The sequence below is a fragment of the Camelus dromedarius genome, chromosome 5 (genome assembly GCF_036321535.1).
Source record: "Camelus dromedarius isolate mCamDro1 chromosome 5, mCamDro1.pat, whole genome shotgun sequence".
NCBI classification, from domain to species: domain Eukaryota; kingdom Metazoa; phylum Chordata; class Mammalia; order Artiodactyla; family Camelidae; genus Camelus; species Camelus dromedarius.
In genome coordinates this window covers 19,935,986-19,958,610 of record NC_087440.1, presented here as the reverse complement: position 1 = coordinate 19,958,610, position 22,625 = coordinate 19,935,986, and the positions used below count along the sequence as shown (strand labels likewise).

General features: G+C 37.3%; 1 protein-coding gene across 4 annotated transcripts in view; it reads right to left on the bottom strand.

The window, feature by feature from the left end:
• Positions 1-22,625, bottom strand: part of FRMD5 (FERM domain containing 5) — a 277,899-nt gene that overhangs the window by 182,650 nt on the left and 72,624 nt on the right. The gene's annotated exons all lie outside the window — the stretch shown is intronic.

Here is a 22,625-nt window from a genome sequence, read left to right as displayed (position 1 = left end):
AACAACCTAGTACATTAGTTTAAAGTCTGAGTTTTTAGGTGGAGCACAGAGGATCTTCAGGGCAGTGATATGACTATGTATGGTAATACAAAGGTGGACACGTCCTTATACATTTGTCCAAACGCACAGAATATGCAATACTGAGAGTGAACCCTAATATAAACTATGGACTTTGAGTGATAATCATGTGTCACTGCAGGTTCATTAATTTTAAAAAATGTACCCACTCTGATGGGTAGGCTGCACATGCATAGGGGAGGCAGTACAGGGGAACTATGCATCTTTTGTTCAACTTTGCTGTAAACCTAAAACATTTCTATACACACACACACACACACACTTTTTTAAGTGCAGGTTTTGGAGTCACATTGAACTCTGGCTCACTATGTACTACCTGTATGACCTGTGCAAGTTGCTTTCTCTCAAATTCCTCATCTGAAGTTACATTCTACCTAACAATACAGGCAAGAATTCAACAATTTCCTAAACAACTTCATTGAGATATAATTTGCATACCATACAATTCACTTTTTTAAAGAATACAATTCAATGGTTTTTAGTGTAGTTAGAGAGTTGTGCAGTCATCACCATAATCAATTTTAGGACATCTTCATCACCCTAAAACCCTGTGCCCATTAGCTTCCATTCCCCACTTCCCTCTAAGTCTACCCACTAGCTCTAAACAACTCCTCAACTACTTTCTGTCTCTATAGGTTTGCCTATTCTGGACATTTCATATAAATGGAATCGTGAATATGTGGTAAGAATTTAATAATTTTGAGGCCACTTCAGGATAAGTATAATACTCCCTCACTTAAGTATTTTTTGGTTCAATATTAAGGCTTGAAAGAGAGAAGTGATGCCCTGATACTTCTTCCACAAATTTTGATTCTACTTGTGCACCTCTGAGTGATATCAACTGTTCCAGGTCATCCCCCCTAGCCTGTTATCTTCTTCTTTTCCTCAAAACTTATGTGATACATACTGAGGACCACAGTTAGGTGGGAAAATGACTCTAACAGAGACCATTTATTCATTCCACATCACATGCCAGGCACTATGATAGGCACTTTACATGTATGATCTCCTTTCATTGTCATAGAAACTCCAGGAGACAAGAGAAACCTGAGGTTTAGAAAGGTTCACTAGCTTCCCCAAAGTCATACACCAGTTATGTCAGAGATGGGATTTGAATCCTGTTCAATCTGACTTCAAGGTCCTATCCCCTTGACCATTAAGCCTCCCACTCAGTAGGGGTTTTCTCCTGAACCAGTCAAATTGGCTTATTCAAGAAATTTCTTAGGGTATAAAACAAATGGATACTTGGTATTGCAGATAAACTTTCATATTAATCCTATTTTTATAGATTTACCCTAAAAACTCAGAGACAGGATTCTAGAGAAAGTAAAAGCTGGCTGTCTGATTATAATAGAAAGAACATATCAACAAGGGACAGAAAGGCAGTGACTCTGGGTCTCCAGACCTACCCATATTTCCCACATTTATTTTTGCCCTCAGCACTAACCTACTTCCCAATCTCAGATATGCTTTGAAATTTTTCTCTCTGGGTCCATTCTTTTATGTAAAAGAAGAAAGAAGAAAGCCTATAAAAAGCTATTAAAATGGTTTAAAGTGTATGTATAATATGGAACTGACTACTCTTTGTCAATTCCAGAGATCCCAGGAGATAAACAGGCATGCTTTTTGGTCCTTTAAAAAAGTTGATCACTTCCTAACAGGTGGTATTTTACTGAGATGGTTTTCAGCAGTCAGAGCAATTGGGAGGTAAGGAATAGCCAACAATTTCATTGGAGGATGTCCACAGTGCATGCAGCCAAGTAAGTTGAAACTGCAGCAGTGCATGTTACAGGGCCGGAGAGATGAAAAAGTAGTTGTTAGGCCTAAGAGCCTAATAAAATTTTGTCTTCCACCTTCCCTCCCTTTATCTTAAAGAGAGAGCACAGACAGTAAAGACCTCCAACACTGCCCCTCAGCAGTGTATGCACAAGTGTGTGTTTCCACGTACACACAATCACATGCACACTCACCTCCATCACTCACTTCACCTGAACTAAATTTGTGATTTAGGGAACTCCTGTTCCAGTTTCCATGTTAAACTTGGCTATTTTGGAGTTAAAGCCAGAGGCAGACTATGACAGTACCAGGAACCTGAAAATCTGTGGTATCGGTGACTATCAAACACATCAGAGTATAATTTTAGATCCCACTTATGAGCTGCAAGGCCAGAAACAAGTTAACTCATCTTAGAACTTCAGAAGGTTTACCTGTAAAATTACTGAGATGATATAAATAAAATACCTAGTGAGTACTGCTCTTTAGATGCCCCACATGTTACCAACTTTAATTACATGTACAATAGCCAGATTTTGCATTTTGACATGTAACTATTTATCAGCAAATATAATATTTAGCCACAACAGTCAGCTCAATATTTAGCTCAGCCAGCTCAAGATACTTTTCTACCAAAGACAAAATGCAGCGGAAGATTTCTCTGAATTACCAGAGAGATGAATTAACTGCAATTTCCCCCTGAAGATATGTGTCTTTAAATTAAGTCTTATTGTATTCATTTTCAAAGAAAGTGCCGTATTTTAATCACTCTACCTTCCTTGTTTTGAATTTTTAAAAAGAGCATTATGAATCCTTACCACAACTACTAAATTCTTTCCATTGCTAATGACTGCAAATATGCAATCCGAGAAAACGGGCAATTTGAGACTAACACAACCAGCTCGGGAACCTTGCACAAAGAGCACTGTAACTATGGAAACACTTGGCAGTGGAGTTACACATAAATCAAAGAACCTGTTTCATTACTCAAGTACCAAGCATTTGAGATCAATATATAGCAACTGTAAGCTATTAATAATTGTGTTCTATTTAATTTGTCAGACATGATTTTCTCTCTCAATGAGATCTTTAGGAAATCCTTAAGTGCTTTCCGTAAGGAGAAAAAAAGGATAAATTAAATCCACTTAAGTGGTGCAGTGTACCTGACTGGTGGTTTTGATTCATTTATGAAATCAGGCTTGTTTGGCACTGAGTATGTGCTTTATATTATTATTTATTTCATTTTTTTTCTGCATCCTAAACCAGGATTATAAATTCCTCAAGTGGAAGAAACTTAAACAACTTATAAGGCTCCTCATCACCAGTACCTGGTGTAGGCCCACAGTACAGTCCATAATGAATGCTTTTCTGACTAATTTAGCTCCTCTTTTCTAAACACAAGCAGCTTTGGAAGAAGATAAATCACAGCACATGAATGTGAACAAGGTTTTATGACAAGGAAAATGGGAATCAGTGACTGAAAGAGCCCTAACGTGCTAAGTTCCAGCAGGTTATCTTTAGGAGGTTTCCAATATCACCCTTATAAACATGGAGTTTGTTTCATTAAATATACTCATTTTCCCCATAAACCTTGTTGCCGCTCTTGGAGAAGGGAAACCCTAGGCCAGTTCCAACTTTTATCTTAATTTCCTTCTGCCCACAGGAAGTTTTCTCTTTTAGCTGACGGTTTTTGTTCTGTTTTTCTTGAGAACAGTGTGCTGCCTGAGCCCCTCCTCTCCTCTCTCTTCCCCCTCAGTCAAGAGAAGGAGAGGCAAATACGAAAGAGGACCCACATATCAAAGAATTTTAGGGTACAGTTTGGGCCTGACATCCTATATGGAACATCTGCAGAGAGCCTCATTGTATGATGACACCAGGATGGGAGAGAAGCAGACCTTGAAGTACGTATTTTAAAAAATCACTTTTGATTGATGTAGGTTTAATGTTCTCAACTTTCAATTTAAAAAGTCAGGGGGGTGAAATATTTCATATTTTTCTCTCATAAAGCAGTAATTTGTAGGTTTTGTGTGGTCCTCAATCTCTTTTTGGAATCCAGTCCCTTGACTGAAAGGTCTCCTCCCTCTGGCATGTTTGGCCCTTCAGATTCTACTTCCGCAGTATCTTACAGGCAGCCTCCATCCCTCCTGTTCTAGCTGTAAGGACTTCATTAATTCTCATCCAAACTACTGTATCCACCTCCAAATTGGTCTTGCAGTTCCCAGTCTTCCCCTATAACTCATTCTATTTGGTACTGCTAGATGAATGTTGCTAAAATATGGTTCTGATCATCCATGGAGTCACACATACTTGTTAAGCACACACTCTGTATCATGCTATGCTAGACTCTAAAGCTTCAGAGAAAGATATACAGGTTTTTTGACCTTACAGAGCTTACATTCTAATGATGCAATTCCTCTGCCCAAAATCTGTCAATGACTCCCCATTGCCAATGGAATTAAGTGTGATTTCTTTACTCTGCTCAAGGGAGGATACCCTTTATAAGTGACCCTTTCTAGATTAATTTTCCTAATGCACCTTTATGCTCTGTTCCAGTGAAATGAGCACTGCACACCTTGAATTTTGCTACTTCCATGCTCCTATTTAGTCTGACCTTTGTTACCTAGAATCCCCTCTCTTCTGCCATTTCAACGCCCAGAAAGTCAACCAGTATTTCAAGCCCTGTCTCAAGTGAAATCTCCTTCAGAAAGTCTTTCATCGCCCCCATACCCTAATGTTATCTCCTCCTACACTGTTCCTCTGGGACTTCTAGTTTGCTCTGTATTATAGTAATGGTGTATTTTTTCTAGCCCCTGTCTTGCTCTTTTGTTAGCACAGAAGCTTGTATAAATTAGGTAGGGAGTACAGGGCCTAGGGCTCATTTTCAAGGATACGCACATTTTCTAAACTCTCTTGCCTTTCCCCCTTCGGGCCCCCAAAAGTTGATTTTATCAGGAATAGGGGAAAGGAGGGACATATAGAAGCAAGGAAAACTGACTAATGAGTTCTATTCCTGAAAAGGGTCATTTAATCTGAAACTTGAACATGAATAGGGGGTCAGTCAGTGCAAAGAGAGAGGAATGACTAAATCTGTTAGCGCATGCAAAAGCACAGAAGAGAAGCAATACCGAGGTGCTAAAACACTGCAGCCATGCTGATGTCTTAATGGAGCAGTATAATCCAGCCCCACCAAGGGGAAAGAAAATCACAGAAATATTCAACAACACACATGGCAGTAGTTGTATTTTGGAGTGAGCAGATCATCTCACAAGGATTCCCCTTTTTTAAGGATCACATTTTCACACTTCATATTTCCCAAGACATATGGACTCTGCCTACCTTGTATTAACCATAAGCACAGGGATGCACACTGACTCAAGCCAGGCCAGATTTCCTCTCCTGAGAGTTAGGAAGAAGAACCATGAGAAAATCAAGGCAGGTCTCTGTGAGGCTGGAACTGAAACATGGGTAACACAGTAACTTGGGTACTATCAGGCAGTCATTTTTCTACCAAGTGGACAGCAGTGCAGGGAAATCAGGTCTGTACACTGTACATAGATAAGAAGGAAGCAGATGTGCAAACAAAAGCAGAGGAAGAGGGAGCACCAAAACCTCTTAGGTCAGTGCTGGCTTCCTATTTTCCTCCCTAGTTCCAGCATCTCTCGGAGGCCCAGCTGCTCTCTGATTCTTGGGTCTCTGAATCCGTATATCCTTACAATAAACCCCTCTTTCTGCTAAGGCTAGCTCAAGTTTTTTTCAGACACCTATAGCCAGCTACTACTAAGAAACAAACATTGACTGAGCCACAAAATTCCCACTTATCAGTGTGTTGGAAATTATCCAGTGTTGATCAAGTTCCTACAACTCACAAGTTATCCACCATCAGTGCACAGAACTCCAAGAGGCTTATTTTCCATTCTATTGAACATTTTCTTTTGACCACAGCACAAATTATTTTTAGGCTACACATATTCGGAAGTTTTATGTCTATAATGTAAATCCAAAGCCTATGATTCCTGTTTCATTTCACAGCTAATATTCACTCTGAGTTGCTGATATATGGACATGAATATTATGAAAGACGTTTTGGAAGACGAAGGGCCAATGTGTTCAGAGAAGCCATTTTTCCTGTCTTTAATCAGATTAAGTTCATCAAACAAATTTCAAGTGGGCTGATAAACAGTCTTAGGAAAATTCATTGAGGGACACATTGAAATGGCCTCTTTGGAAAGCATCAATGGAATTATGACATCCATAGACTTAGTATTACCATGATGCACTGCTTGTCACTTGCTGGGTCCCTGAGGAGCCAGCCAACACAGAGTCCCATATAACAAAATAAAAGTTGTCTAGTTGTCTAGCACAGTGTTTCCCAAAATTACCCAATCATAAGACTCACCTGGAGCACTGGTAAACCCAGATTCCAGAAGCCAACCTCAGACCTACTGAATCAATCTCTGAGAGACAGGCCTAGGAGTCTGTATGTATAACAAGCATCCCCAGAGGATTCAGTTTCCCCCAACTGTTTACAATGACTTTAAGAATGACCCCTGAGCTTCACAGTCAAGAGGAAGCCCCTGTCAGATGTTGCTGAACCAGGCTCTGATTCACCTGTAACTCATCTTCTCTCTGGCTCACATTTTCTGACCTTCACTGAATTCTCTGGCTCTTCTCCAAATACACTCACCTGCAGCAAGGCAATGGAGCTTTCCCAGAGTTCAGTTACCCTGTTCCTCCTGGCAGAGCTAACTGGAAACCCAGTAATAAAGGAACTGCCCCTTCATATTCTTCTCCTTGCCCTAGCCCCTCCAACTGTATGTTGCACTCAAAGGCAGCCCTGACTGGGTACAGCCTGGCCTTGATAGTGTACCTTGATTCAAAACACTCCAGAAAGGCTGTCCTATATGCCCTCCACAAATATGGGAGTAAATCACATCCAGCATTCCAACTCAAGCTGATCTATTTGACCACATATGCAGCACTTCTCCCATATAAACACTTTTAAAATACTGAAGCAAATTCCCCAGTGAACTGATCAAGTGATATGTCTCATTGAAATAAATTTTATTGACGAGAGTTTTCCAAAGGGCAGTCCTTGGCCAACCTGTTTCATAAACCACAAACATATGCTTAAGACAGTCACCACTGTGTATTCCAGCTGTACACAGGTCTGCTACTCACTGGAAATGCCAGAAACAAGAAAAGAGGCAGCAAGGAGGGATAATAGTGAGTGACTTTGTTGCTTCAGATCACAAAGTGTGGCGTCTGCTTTGGAAAGTGCAAAAAACATGGTAGTGAATCAACTGCCAAGAAATCAAGGACGGGTGTCAAGAAGAGTTTATTCGTAGACTTGATAATAGTTAATCAAATCATGTAAAAGTATGCAAAATCCTAATACTATCATTTGAGTTTACAGAACACAGGTTTTTTTCCCCCCTTACCACAAAAGCTAGTGAAAGAAGTCTAACAAAACCACTTTGTTCTCTAAAGTAAACAAACTGATACTTCTGATGGTAAAATCCACTTTGCCAGGGTGGATGAGTGAGAATACAGTAAACTTACGGAGAGAAAAGGAGTAGCTGCCCTCACCTGGTGGGAACTACAGGCTTAGTGACAAATTGTAAGTGTCTGTTTCCTCCACAACCATGCTCTCCGGAGGAGACTGGGCCTTAAGACTTCCTCAAGGTCACATTCGAACTACTAGAATGACATGGCTATGAAAGTGTCCAGGTCAAGCAGACAAGAAGCAGAGCACCCATTAGCCTTACACCTGTGCTAACCTCAGAAGAAGCAGAAGGTGCTGCCAGTGCCAATTACAGGGAGGCTCTCTGAAGAAAGCAAGGTAGCCTGGGGGAGGCTCTGCCTTCAACACTATATATAGAGATAACATACAAGAGAGTATACAAACAAATACACATGGAAATATGGAAATGGTCTATCTATATCCTGGAGATTCAGACTAGTAACTTGTCTGATGTGTGCAAAGTCCTTCTGTGGACAGAAGGACTGCTACTGAGTGCCCAGATGGGTACATGAACAAATTATGTTTACCCAACTTCAGAGAAACCTTGTCAAATATTCCTCCCAAACAACTGATTTCAGCTTGTACTTGTTTTCCCCCAAAAACCTAACAGACTGTTTCATATAGGCATTTGACTTTTCAAATAATTGCATGCAATCATGGCAAACTCAGTGAGTCCTTGTGCTCCAGGAGCTGCGGAATGGCCTTTGAATGACATGTGTATTGCATCCTGATGCAAAATGTCATCTTCTCAAAGCACAGGAGAAAGGATTTGCAGCAGCACAGACCTGGACTGACCCTGGTCTCAGGGAGGAGCCAGATGCTTGAAACAGCCAAAACAGAAATGTCACCCTCCCAAAAGTTCAGAGTAACAAACAAACAAAATAAAAAGTCTAAGTTTAAATGCCAATGTGTGTCTCTCTCTGGTCACTTGATTCTTCACTGAACAGAATGTATATTCTCTATAAAAGGAGACAGTAGCAGAAAAACAATACAGGAGTTGGCTTCTGCCAGAGCCTTGGTTCCCCCTTTACTCAAAGAGCTGGACAACTGTGAACCCCAACTGCAAATGCACCATTTCCTCACCGATGGTCATTTGACACTTGTGATGCCCCCTAAAGAGACCCTGTCACAATTGTGTCTTAAAGGGAGATGCCACTCCACACTTCACTGCCTACATTTTTTACAAAACAAAGCTTTATATAAAAATTATCTTTTGAGTTTCTAAAATCAACTGTTTACTACTTATAGTGAAAGTGTTTGCTTTGCAGATGAGGAGCTGTGAACTGCTTTCCATCTTCTCGATGTATCTATCAAAGCAGAGCAGGGCAGGAGTCAGATATCAAAAACATGACATTATCCTTCGGGTTCCCTGATTAAGGGCAATATCATCAGAAAATGTTTATGCTGGGTGTTGTATGGCTTCTGTATGGAAGCCAATCACCCCCACATATAAACACTTCCCTCACATCAATATGTCATAGTTCTAGTAAGTTCTGGCAAGATCACAGACATTTTAATGATCAAAAGAGGTTAGGAAATAGTGTGCTCATGACTAGGAAAATAAATACTAGCTATAATTTCCTATGCCAGTGCTTCTCAAACTTTAACATGCATACAAATCACCTGGGGTTCTCTTTAAAATACAGGTTCTGATTCAGTGGGTCGGAGAAGGGGCTTGAGATTATGGAACATAACTAGCTCTCCGGTGACACTGGTGCTGCGGATCCGTTGACCACATTCTGAGTACCAGACCAAGGCCCTCTACCGTAACCCTTCTTGGGAGGCCAGTGTAATTTCTCAGACCCACATTAATTCCCATCACGTGACTGTGAGGAAAAAAAAGACACTGTTAAAGGCAAGTGCAATCCTGAGCTCTAGAGGTGGGCTGAAGAAGCAAAGCTGGGATTCTTAGCCCCTATTTTGACTCATACTATCATTCTTTTCTACTTTCCACAAAATTGGCTTAGTAGCCTGACTTCCTTAGGAGAGACGGAGATTGTTTGTTGCCAAGGCTTACCTGTATCCAAGATACAAAAGCATTATCTTTTGTTGTCTACTTGCAACTACCACAGAGAGACCAGCTCTGGGATGGTTTCAGGCTTGCCATGGAAGCAGCCATAAAACTACCTCCGGAATTAGAAACACATCTAAACAACCCTGAGTTCTCTATAAAGAATCACAGAGTTCCCCAACATTTAAAAAGATAACCTTGTGTGAGTTTAACCAAACCATTCTGATTAAGCAGTCGTTGCTGGTTTTGTGTCTTGGTGATTTAATTTAGAGTATTTAACACTGAAAAAAACCCTAAACTCTGAGTCTAGCCACACTAGGAATACAACATTAGAGTATATACAAAGGCTTTCATTGTAAAAGATGGAGGACTGAGGGGAAAAGTTTAAATTTTATTCACTAGAGCTGAAATCCAGTCACCCTGACTATATATATATTTTTTTACATTTTTAAATTAAGTTATAGTCATTTTACAATGTTGTGTCAAATTCCAGTGTAGAGCACAATTTTTCAGTTATACATGAACATACATATATTCATTGTCACTTTCTTTTTCACCATGAGCTACCACAAGATCTTGTATATATTTCCCTGTGCTATACATTATAATCTTGTTTATCTATTCTGCATATGCCTGTCAATATCTACAAATTTTGAACTCCCAGTCTGTCCCTTCACATCGTCCTCCCCCTTGGCAACCACAAGTTTCTATTCTATGTCTATGAGTCTGTTTCTGTTTTGTATTTGTTTTGTTTTTTGTTTGTTTGTTTGTTTTTTTAGAGTCCACATATGAGCGATCTCATATGGTATTTTTCTTTCTCTGTCTGGCTTCCTTCACTTAGAATGACATTCTCCAGAGACATCCATGTTGCTGCAAATGGCGTTACGTTGTCGTTTTTATGACTGAATAGTATTCCATTGTATAAATATACCACATCTTCTTTATCCAGTCACCCTGACTATATCTCATATCTCTGTAATTACTATTTTGCATCCCAAACATCCACATTGTCACCTAGCAGCAAATGGAATCCAAAGTACTAGAAATAATTAGGGTACATCAAAGCACACACAGATGCATTAAAGTCACTAATAATGAAGCACATACTCTATGAATACAATATACTTTCTCCTAGTACAACCTTTAAAAATATAAGCTGTTGTTGACAAGATGCTCCTCTGAACTAGAAACCACTCCTATGTTATTAATCTTAGTGACCTCACACCACTCCCAAGGTCTCCTGTAACAAAAGAAAGCAACAACTATGTCAGTGAGACACCATGTGAGGCGCTGGTATCTCCTAAGGCAGATGTGAGCCACAGGACGCTTGACTTCTGAGGTTAAGATTCTACCTCCCAAAGAAGTTGCGGTAGGGAAAAATCCTGATTTTTCTGGATTCTTCCTATGTGTAGGTTAGAGGACCACAACAAGACAGCTAGCTCCTGCAGCTATAAATAAACTAGTCATTCAGGCTTTGCAATGTCAAGCTGGAGAAGCCAGCATTGTGACTGGGCAGTAATTCATATGACTCTGTTGGGCTTTCCCCCAGGCAAGGGAGCACAGAGAAAGTATGGAATTGAACCAAATCAAGTCAGAATGTTGTAGAATAAACATGTTTCCCCTCAAATGAAGACACAGTGGAGTATCTTGAACAATGTGAAACAACACTAACACCATAACCTCATTAACTAGCCTACTTACTATATATTTCTTGTTGCTAAATCCCTTGGGTGCTTCTGGATTCCAGGCCTCTTACAGATGATTCTGAAACTCCTGCGAAGATGGAAATAGACTGATAGAACTGTTATGCCTGCATCCTTTATATCTTCACTATAAAAAATGGCAATGAATATATTTGTTCCCAGGGTGAGGATGAACAAACATAAGGTGGTCAGTACTGTTGTCACTTCAGAAATAGACATATTCCAGATTCTAGGCAACTTATACCATATATTTTGCAGATTATCATTAGTTTCTCTTATTCTCTAGGGATGTAGCCTATAACTAAAGGAAAGGGGACTGTGGCATTGTTTCTCCTGAGAATGATGAATGGAACAACTGCATCAGAATCATTTGGATGCTTTTTTAAAAATGCAGATTCCTGGGCCCTACTTCAAGAGAGCATGAATCACAGGTTTGGAGGAGGGCCAGAAATCTATTTCATTTCAAACCATCATCCTTAGTGATTCTTACCTCTCTGAAGTCTAGACAACTATGGCTTAAGGTACTGAAGGACTAAAATGTTCCACAGTATTGACTTGTTGAAAAGCCTTGTTAATTGATTTTTATAGTGATTGCCACATTTCACATAAGGGCAGGTAGCAGTCTACTTGGCATTCTTTGCAGATACCTTTCACCACCTGAACACATCCACTAACTTGGACCACAAGGTCCAAATATAAATCAGATGCAGTTGGTCAAATACCAACATGTAGAGCCTTGAGGAAACACTCTTTGAGGGGATGAGAGAAATACATAGTGCACTGCAAGAAAGAAAGATGGATCAGCTGAAAGGTATGAAGTAAGCCTGGATGTTTCAGTATGAGCAAATGTTACTGAATCCAATAAGCACCAGTTGAGTTCTAGTCAAAGGAAAAGAGAGTTCCGAGCAGAAGGGAGTGGTCAGTAGTATTATCATTAAAGTCAAGTAGAATGAGGACTAAGGGTTTTGGCATGAAGAAAAAGCCTTCCATTTACAAGGATGTTATTTCTGGTAAACAGATCTGGCAAATCAACAGAAATGAAAGCTAAACTGAAAGAGCGATGGAGAAATCAGGGTAAGAAAATGAAGATCTCATAAACAGACTACTCTTTGACAGGACAAGGAAAGAAAGAAATTGACCTAGCTTGGAATGAAATGTAGTTTTTATTTATTTGCTTGCTTGCTTGTTTGAAGATGAGAGTCTTTTCAGAAACTCCCAAGCAAATTTTCATTCCGTAAAAGAGTAAGAATTCAAAGATAACTTTGTAAGAGCTCAAAAGGTTTTCCAGTCCACAGCCTTCCCACCCCACTAATCAAATGGCTGGTAAGAGTTGACATAAGGGTTCACTTGGGGATCACTTAGATGAGCAATAGGACAAAAAACTGGCTGTGCTCCCAGCTGTCCACTGTGTGTGCCTGAAAAAGTGAACAAATCAGAAAAGGTCACTAGTCACAACCTTTTGGTCCAAGGCTTGGAGAACTAAAAGAAATGAAGAATGGAAATGGACAAAAAGAGATGATGGCTTGGGGACAAAAGCTGTGTCTATCCTCATACCCTGGGATACTGGGAGAGGGATAGAAAAGAATCCCAGCACTTATGGTTGGGAGATTTTCCTTCTGTTGTCCAAGAAAGAGAGACCCAGAGAGGACAAGAAAACACATGAGGTCAATAAGGAAGAAAAACCTCTTTGTGGCTGATACATTGGATGCATTGTCCTTACGCCATTTGCCCTGATGTAAGTATAACCTTGGGAACACAGCCACCTTGGGTGTCCACTTGGCTCATTAGCTGCAACAATGCTAGTCTCCAAGACCTTGTCAGATCAATATAGACCTGTCAGAATCCAAAGTTTCTCCAGAAAAAGAAAATAGGAATTAAATATTAATAAAATGACCATAAGAGACAGAGGATTTTCAACTTCCAAGGGGAAAAAAAGTCCTTCTATTCAAATTGTGAAGCAGTTTAATGGAATAATTTTGATTAGATATATTCTCTACTACATAGTGTTTGGCTTTCTTCCTCCCTTCACAACATGCATTTTCAAACTTTTCAGTATTCAAGTTACCCTAATTGCTAAGATACAGATAAATAGATCAAACAGCTTTTAGATGCAACTCACACTAATTCTCTCATTTAAAGTATATATAATTTGGTGGGTTCTAGTATGTACACAGGGTTGTGCAACCTTTGCCACAATTTTAGAACATTTTCATCATCCCCCAAAGAAGCCCCACACTCATCAGCAGTCACTACCCATTTCCCAACCCCACTCTCCTTCAGCCCTAGACAACCATTAATCTACTTTCTGTCTCCATGGATTTGCCTATACTGGATATTTCATACAAATGGAATCATACATTGTGTAGTCTTTTGTGACTAGTTTCTCTCATTTATCATGATGTTCTCAAGGTTTATCCATGTTGCAATGTATATTTCTTTTTATAGCCAAATAATACTCCATTGTATGGATATACCACATTTTATATACCCAGTTTCTCCACTGATGGATGTGTGGGTTGTTTCCATTTTTTGGCTATTATGAAGAACGTTGCTAAAACATTCATATTAGTACCGTACACAGTAGTCAGGAGCCTATCAGATTATTTCAAAGGTCTGGAAAGCAAAATGTCTTAAAAAACAAATGAGCTAGTTATAAGAAACTGTCAGAGTTAAATTTAAATGGCTGCAAAAAAAATGATGCAGATTTGCTGACAAGTTTTGTCATTTATTACTGAGTTGAGATTTTGGCAATTGGTTCATTCTTCCACTATTTATTTGTTGCCTGTCATTCTTTCCTGGATGTCCTGCTTTGCTCTAGCAATTCTCAATTTAGCCTTTTAAAAAATTGAAAAAACTTTTTACATTCATTAGCTTTAACAAGAAAACACATCATCATTATTGCCCATTAGAACTAAATGGATGGTGGATGGTGAATATTTACCACAGAATTCCTTCCTATTAAAGAAGCTTATTACTGTTTTTAAAGTTATGGTTAAATTTGTTTCACAGACAAATAAAGTTAAATGTTTTCCTAAGAAAGACCATAAACTTGCAAAAATGTTTTTCAATTAGGAGTAAAACAACCATGTACTAAAGCTTATTTATCCACCTTTTTTCCCCAAGGTATTTACAGAGTCTATGAGAAACCAGTAGTTACAAGCAAACATTAAAAGACATTAAGTACTTGATTTTAAAGCAAAAACATAAATCCATAATCAGGCAACACAAAGCAAAGCATGCACTGGAAGCTCAGTGGCAGGAAAGTAAAGACAAAGTCAAGTCACAATATGGAACAAGCTTATTTTATACACATTCACTGCAGATATCTTTGAATTTCCACATATAACCAACTAGGGACTGTGACCCAATTTACACATAATGCCTCATACCTGCATTTGAAGCTCCCAACGGGTTATTCTCACAAAGCCTACTGAGATCCCATTTCCTAAACATCTATCAACAAATGTTAATCGAAGGGCTTTATTGTTAGAATATAAGCCAGAGACTTACTGTTACTATCTGAGTTGTATCTATAAAAGTTGTATGCTTCTTAACATAAGGATCTGCCTTTATTGAGATATAACCCACACATCCAGAAATTTCACCCCCTTCAAATTGCACATTGTAGTAGTTTTTAGCACATTCACAGAGCTACTTCTTATTTTTGAGAACAGTTTTGTAACTAGCTGTTCACCTCTCAGATCTTTAACCTTTCTCCTTTTCTTCTGTGCAAGAGGTGCTATAACATACCAGTGAAGAGTGCTGATTCTGGAGCAAGGTTGCTTGGACTTAAATATCACTTCACCTTCTAGACAGCTATGTAGCCTTAACCTCTCTGAGCTTTCATTTTTTCATAAATCAAATGAGAATGTTTGTAAAGTGGTGATATACATGAAACATTTAGAATTTAACCTGACACTTCATAATTATCTAATATTATCTTTTATTTTTATTTCTTACTTTAATTTTTTAAAAAATTTTTAATTAAGTATAGTTGATATAGAGTATTATATAAGTAACAGGTGTACAATATGGTGATTCACAATTAAAGGTTAAGTTCTACTTAAAATTATTATAAAATATTGGCTATATTCCCTGTGTTGTATAATATATCCTTGTAGCTTATTTTATACGTAAGTTTGCACTTTTTTTTCTCCTACCCTTATCTTGCCCTGCCTTATCTTTCCCCACTGGTAACCACTAATTTGTTCCCTATATTTGTGAGTCTGTTTCTTTTTTGTTATATGCACTAGTTTGTTGCATTTTTTAGATTCAAGATACAATGATATCATACAGTATTTGTCTTTCTTGTCTGATTTATTTCACTTAGCATAATACCCTCTCCAAGTCCATCCATGTTGCTGCAAATGGCAAAATTTCATTCTTTTTTATGGTTGAATAGTATTTCATTGTGTGTGTGTGTATATAAGCATATATAGCACATATTCTTTAGCCATTCATCTGTCGATGGACACTTAGGTTTACTTCCATATCTTGGCAATTGTAAATAATGGTGCTATGAACATTGAGACTTAATGTATCTTTTCAAATTAGTGTTTTTGTTTCTTTTGGATATATATCCAGGTGTGGAACTGCTGGGTCATATGGCAGTTCTATTTTTAGTTTTTTGAGAGACTTCCATACTGTTTTCCATACTGGCTGCATCAATTTACGTTCGCACATGTGTTCCCTTTTCCCTACATCAGCTAAAATTATTTTAATAAACCAAATTCTTCACATATAAAAAGAAGCATTAAAACAGAATATGCGCTATTTTAAAAAGGGGGGGAAAGGTCCTTTCCTTCTAAAGATGGAGTCCAGACTCCTAACAGGCCAAAAAGGGCTCTCAATAAGAGCTCTCTGGCCTCCAGCCTCGGCTCCACTCCTCCCCGAGACCCACCCATCCACAATAACACAGCCTGGCTGTGTTTGCCTGCACACACTGCACTATTTGTTTCCATTCCTTGGCTCCTGCTGCTTCCTTGTGAAAGCCTATCACAGTCCTTCACCAAGCTAACTCATTCTGATTTTTAAAATCAATAGTTCATGGGTCAACTCCTCTAGGAAGGCTTAACAGGTATGGTTCTAACTTCTAACTGATCCCTTCTACCAGAATCACAATCAGTTAAGTATCCTTCTCTCTGAATCTCCATGATATGTGATATCTCTGCACTTACTGCTTCCAACTATATTTATTCTTTTAGGAGTCTGCCTTCTCTACTAAACTGTGAGTTTTTTGAAAAAAAAATTTCAGCTTTACTGAGGTATAACTGATATGTAAAATTCTAAGATATTTAAACAGTACATAGGGTTGATTTGATACACATAAACATAACTAACTAAATGGGAGGAATTTTTTCATTAACACATTCATCACCTCATTTTGTGTGTGTGTGTGAGAGAGGTCATTTCTACTTTCTTAGCAAATTTCAATTACACAATAGTGTTATCAACTACAGTCACCATGTTTTACATTAGATCCTCAGACCTTACTTATCTTACAGATGAAAGTTTCTACCCTTTAACTAACCTCTCCCTATTTAAATAGTGAGATCTTTGAGGGAAAGTTCTGTCACTTATTCTAAGGGACCAGAACTCTGACTGAAAACACACAGGTGCTTAATCAATGTTTGCTGATATGACAGGATATACCACCCATCCTCAAACTTTTTGGTCTGAGGATCCCTTTACACTGCTACAAATGATTAAGGATTTAAAGTGCTTTTGTTTATATGGAATATCTATTACTATCTACCATATTAGAAATTAAAACTGATAAACTTGTAAAATACGTATTAATTCAACAGAGTTAGAAAGGTAAATAATTCTTAGCATTATTATGAAGATAGTTGTGACTCCAAAGACTATCTAAAAGGGTCTGGGGACTCCCAAGGGTCCCAGACCACAATATAATGGAGGAGTTTTTGTTTCTTTTAAAAAAAAATGTATTTTCATGCATAGAATAGTTAAAGTACTTGGGCAGGGCAGTGGGCAAACGAAAAGATCTAAGAAAGGAAGGGAGTTACAACCTTGCCACAGCTAGAGAAAATTGCTGCGGACAGGGAGGCAAAGAAAAGCAAGAGTAGCAATAAGGTAAAAACAGCACCAGTCTTCGGAGAAATAATAAAGAAGCTGCAAGTAACTCTTACAAATAAAACCAAAAACAAGGGTGACGCTGAAGGCCAGAAGTTTGAACAAAATCTGAAACAAACTAATCTTTTAGGTATGAAATGCACTGTTTTGACAATTCTATCCTACCCCATTCCCACCTTTTTGTCATTCTCAATCCTCAGGTACTCTTTTTTACATGCCTCTCCTCTTTGGAACACTATTCTCTCTCTTGCCTTGTAGTCATTAGCTGAAAAAAGCTAAATATTACGTGATTAGAGAAGGGAAAAAAAGGCGACAGCTCTGATGAAGCTGCATGATTGGAATCCAACTGATACATTTTTTAACATTCTATTAGATTATAAAAAATGGTAAGATTTTAAAAATAGGAATGCCAAAGTTATTTTTACATGCTGAAAATACATTTAAAAATTAGTATCCTTAAAATATGCTTCATGAAGGCCAGGACTGGAATGTACTGTGGACTTGGCTATAGTGCTAGGGTGGTGAATGATTTAAATTATTTCATTAATGCTATATTATCCTTTCTACAGCAACAAAAGTCATGGAAATATGACAATTAATTCTAAATTTACATTTGCCTTTGGTCTTTTCTACAAACTTTTCAGGGATATATATTGATTTGAATTTTATTAAGTAGTCATATGTGCTGAGGTCAAAAACTCAAAGTCAAAACCAGGCATAGGCAAATTATAGGGACAGGTCAAATCCAGCCTGCAGACTGCTTTTGTATAGTCCTCAAGCTAAGAATAGTTTTTACATTTTTAGAAGTATGTAAAAACAAAAAAATCATCAACAAACAAAAAATAAAGAGTAATATGCAAAAGAATTTTTATATGGTCTGCAAAGTCAAAACTGTTTACTATTCATTACAAAAAAGTTGTCAATGCCGCATATAATGCATTCATCATAGTGTCTGGTCTGTAACATATACTAAATAAATGTTAGCTACTATTGTTATTAATTTTGTTGTTGTAATTCCTATATTTTATTATCTTTAATGATTATACTCCCTGAATAATTTTAACTTCTAAACTCTGATGATACGGCTTGAACTTTGTCTAATCACATTAACTATGATTTCTTTATATTCTTTTTCATATTCTTTATCATTATAAGTTATTACAAGATATTGAACACAGTTCCCTGTGCTAAACAGTAGGACCCTGTTGTTGATCTATTTTATTTTATTTTATTGAAGTATAGTTAGTTTACAATCTTGTGTCAATTTCTGGTGTACAGCATAATAGTTCAGTCATGCATACACATACCTATATTCCTTTTCATATTCTTTGTCATTATAGGTTACTACAAGATATTGAATACAGTTCCCTGTGCTATACAGTATAAATTTGTTGTTTATCTATTTTATATATAGTAGTTAGTATCTGCAAATTCCAGACTCCTAATTTATCCCTCACCCCACCATTCCCCTTTGGTAACCATACGTTTGTTTTCTGTGCCTGTGAGTCTGTTTCTATTTTGCAAGTAAGTTCATTTGTGCCATTTTTTTAAGATTCCACATATAGGTGATATCATATGATATTTGTCTTTGAGTTATTTCAGTACATATGATATGATATCTTAGTATGACAATCTCTAGGTCCATCCATGTTGCTGCAAATGGCATTATTTCATTTTTTGTGGCTGAATAGTACTCTATCATATATATACATACACACACACACACACACACACACATACACATACATACACACACCCTCCACATCTTCTTTACCCATTAATCTGTTGATGGACATTTAGGTTGCCTCTATGTCTAGACTATTGTAAATAGTGCTGCTATGAACACCGAGGTAAATGTATCTTTTAGAAATAGAGTTTCCTCCAGATATATGCCCAGGAGTGGGATTGCTGGATCATAGGGTAAGTCTATTTTCAAATTTTTTTTTTAACGAATTTCCATACTGTTTTCCATAGTGGCTGCACCAAATTACCTTCCCACTAACAGTGTAGGAGGGTTCCCTTTTCTCTTTACCCTCTTCAGCATTTATCACTTGTGGACTTCTTACTGATGGGGTGTTTTTTTTCATTCCTTCCATCCTGCCTATTCTTGAAAAAGCTTGATTTCTCCTTTTTTCTTTTACTGTGGTAAAATACACATAACAAAATGTTACCATTTTTTCCTTTTTTAACTTTTATTTTATTGTGTTAAGAACATGGAACATGAGATATAGCCTCAACAAGTTTTTAAGTGTACAGTGCAGTATTGTTGACTAGAGGTGCTATGTTGTACAGCAGATCCCGACAACTTATTCATCTTGCTTAATGCAACTGTATGCCTACTGATTAGTAACTCCCCAAATCCCCTTTCCTCCCACCCACTGGTAACCATCATTCCGCACTTTGTTTCTATGAATTTTACTATTTTAGATATCTCATATGAGTGGAATCATGCAGTATTTATCTTTCTGTGACTAGCTTATTTCACTTGGCATAATGTCTTCAAGATTCATCCATATTGTTGCATATCACAGAATCTCCTCCTTTTTAAAGTCTGAGTAATAACCCCCTGTATGTATAAAATGTATTGTCTCTATCATCTATTGATGAATATTTAGATTGTTTCCATATTATGGTTATTGGAAACAGTGCTGTAATTAACACAGGAATTCTAATATCTCTTTGAGATCCTGATTTCAATTCTTCTGAATAAATACCCAGAACTGGGGCTGTTGAATCATTCAGTAGTTCTGTTTCTAACTTTTCAAAGAAACTGTACAGTTTTCTGTAGTGACTGCACCATTTTGCATCCAGATCAACAGTGCACAGTGATTCCAACTTCGCCACATTCTCACCAACACTTGTTACCTTTTTTTTTCCTTTTTATAATAGCCATCTTGACAGGTGTAAAGTGATCTCTCATAGTGGTTTTGATTTGCATTTCCCTGATGATTACTGACGTTGAACATCTGTTCATATACCTGTTAAGCATCTGTACGTCTTCTTTGGAGAAATGTCTGTGTAAGTCCCTAAATAATTTTTAATTGGGTTTAGTTTTTTCACTATTAAGTTGTAGGAGTTTTTTTTTTTTACATATTTTAGAGATTAACTTCTCATATACACGGTTTGCAAATATTTTCTGCCATTCCATAAATTGTCTTTTCACAATGTTGTTCCCTTTGCTGTGTAGAAGCTTTTTTTCAGTTTGATACAGTCTCACTTGTCTATTTTGTTTTTGCTGCTTGTGCTTTAGGTGTCATATCCATGAAGTCACTGCATCATATCCATGACGTCATTGTCAAGACAATGTTATGAAACTTTTTCCCTATGTCTTCTCCTAGGAGTTTTGCATTTTTAGGTCTTACATTTAAGTCTTTAATCCACTTTGTGTTGTATTTGTGTATAGTTTAAGATAAGGATGTTGAATTTTGTCAAATGCTTTTCCTACATCTATGAAATGATCATATGATTTTTATCCTGTATTTTGTTAATGTGTTGCATTACATTAACTGATTTTTGTATGTTGAAACATCCTTGCATTCCAGGGACAAATTCCACTTGTTCATGCTGTATGATCCTTTTAATGTTCTGTTGGAGTTAGTTTACTGGTATTTTGATGAAGATTTTTGCATCTGTATTCATCAGGGATATTGGCTTGTTGTTTTCTTTTCTTGTGGTGTCTTTGTCTTTGGTGTCAGGGAAATGCTGACTTCATAAAATGAGCTTGGAGATATTCCCTCCTTTTCAATTGTTTAGAAGAGTTTGAGAAAGATTGGCATTAATTCTCCTTTAAATATTTGGTAGAATTCACCAGTGAAGCCATCTGATCCTGGGCTTTTCTTTGTTGGGAGGTTTTTGATTACTGATTCAATCTCCATACTAGTTACAGATTTGCTCAGACTTTTTTAGTCTTGGTAAGTTGTATGTTTCTTGGAATTTATCCAATCATTTTAGGTTATCCAGTTTTTTGGCATATAATTTTTTATAGTGATCTCTTATGGTCCTCTTTATTTCTGTGGCACCAGTTGTAATGTCTCCTCTTTCATTTCTGATTTTTACTAATTGAGTCTTTTCCCTTTTTTTCTCAGTCTAGCTAAGGATTTGTCAATTCTGTTTATCTTTTAAAAAAAAAACAAATCTTGGTTTCATTTATTTTTCTGCTTTCTATTTCATTTATTTCTGTTCTAGTCTGTATAACTTTCTTCCTTCTGCTAACTTTGACTTTAGTCTGTTGAACTTTTTCTAGCTCCTTCAGGTGTAAAGTTAGGTTGTTTGAGATCTTTCTTCTTTTTTAATGTAGGCATTTATTACAGTTTACTTCCCTCTTAGTACTGCTTTTGCTGCATCCTATCAGTTTTAGTATTTTGTGTTTTGTTTTCATTTGTATTGAGGTATTTTCTAATTTCCTTTTTTATTTTCTCTACCCAATGGTTGTTCAAGAGTGTGTTGTTTAATTTACACGTAACTGAATTTTCGTTTCTTTCTGCTATTGATTTCTAGTTTCATTCCACTGTGATCCAAACAAATATCTGGTATGATTTCCAATCTTATATTTTTAAAGACTTCATTTGTTGTCTAACATGTGATATATTCTGGAGAAAGTTCTGTGTGCCCTTGAAAAGAATGTGCATTCTGCTGTTGTTGGACTAAATGTTTTGTATATGCCTGTTAGTTCCATTTTGTTTAAAATATAATCCAAGTCCAGCATTTCTTTATCAATTTCCCATCTGAATGTTCTATCATTGTTGAAAGTAGAGTATTGAAGTCTTCTACTATTATTGTATTGCTGTCTATTTCTCCTTCAGTTCTGTCAGTGCTTGATTTATGTATTTAGGTGCTCTGATGTTAGGGGCATAAACAATTGTTCTATCTTCCTAGTGAACTGACCCTTTATCATTATATAATAGCCTTTTTTATTTTTTGTGACAGTTTTTCACTTGAAGTCTATTCCGACTGACAGTTTTTTTATTTTCTTTCAGCACTTTACAGATGTCACTCATTGTCTTCTGGCTTGCCCAGTTTCTGACAAGAAGTTTGCTATACTTAATATCTTTGTTATTCTGTATGTAATGTGCCTTTTTGCATCGACTGCCTTCAAGATTTTCGCTTTATTTTTGGTTTTAAAAGAACTGAACATAATATGCCCAGGTAGGATGTGTGTACTGTGTGTGTCACTTATCCTACTTGGTATTCTCTGAGTCTTTTGGATCTGTGGTTTAAGGTCCTTCATTTCATTATTTTTTGAAAACTTTCAGTCATATGTCTTCTGTGATCTCTTCTGCTCATTCTTTCTGTCTGTTTCTTCTGGGATTCCAATTACACATACGTTAGAGTGTCAGACCATTTGATATTGTCACTGAGCTCTAGGATGCTCTGTTCTATTTTGGGGCATTTTTTTCCCATTCTTTTTCTCTTTGTGCTTTTGGTTTGGGTAATTTCTATTGATCAT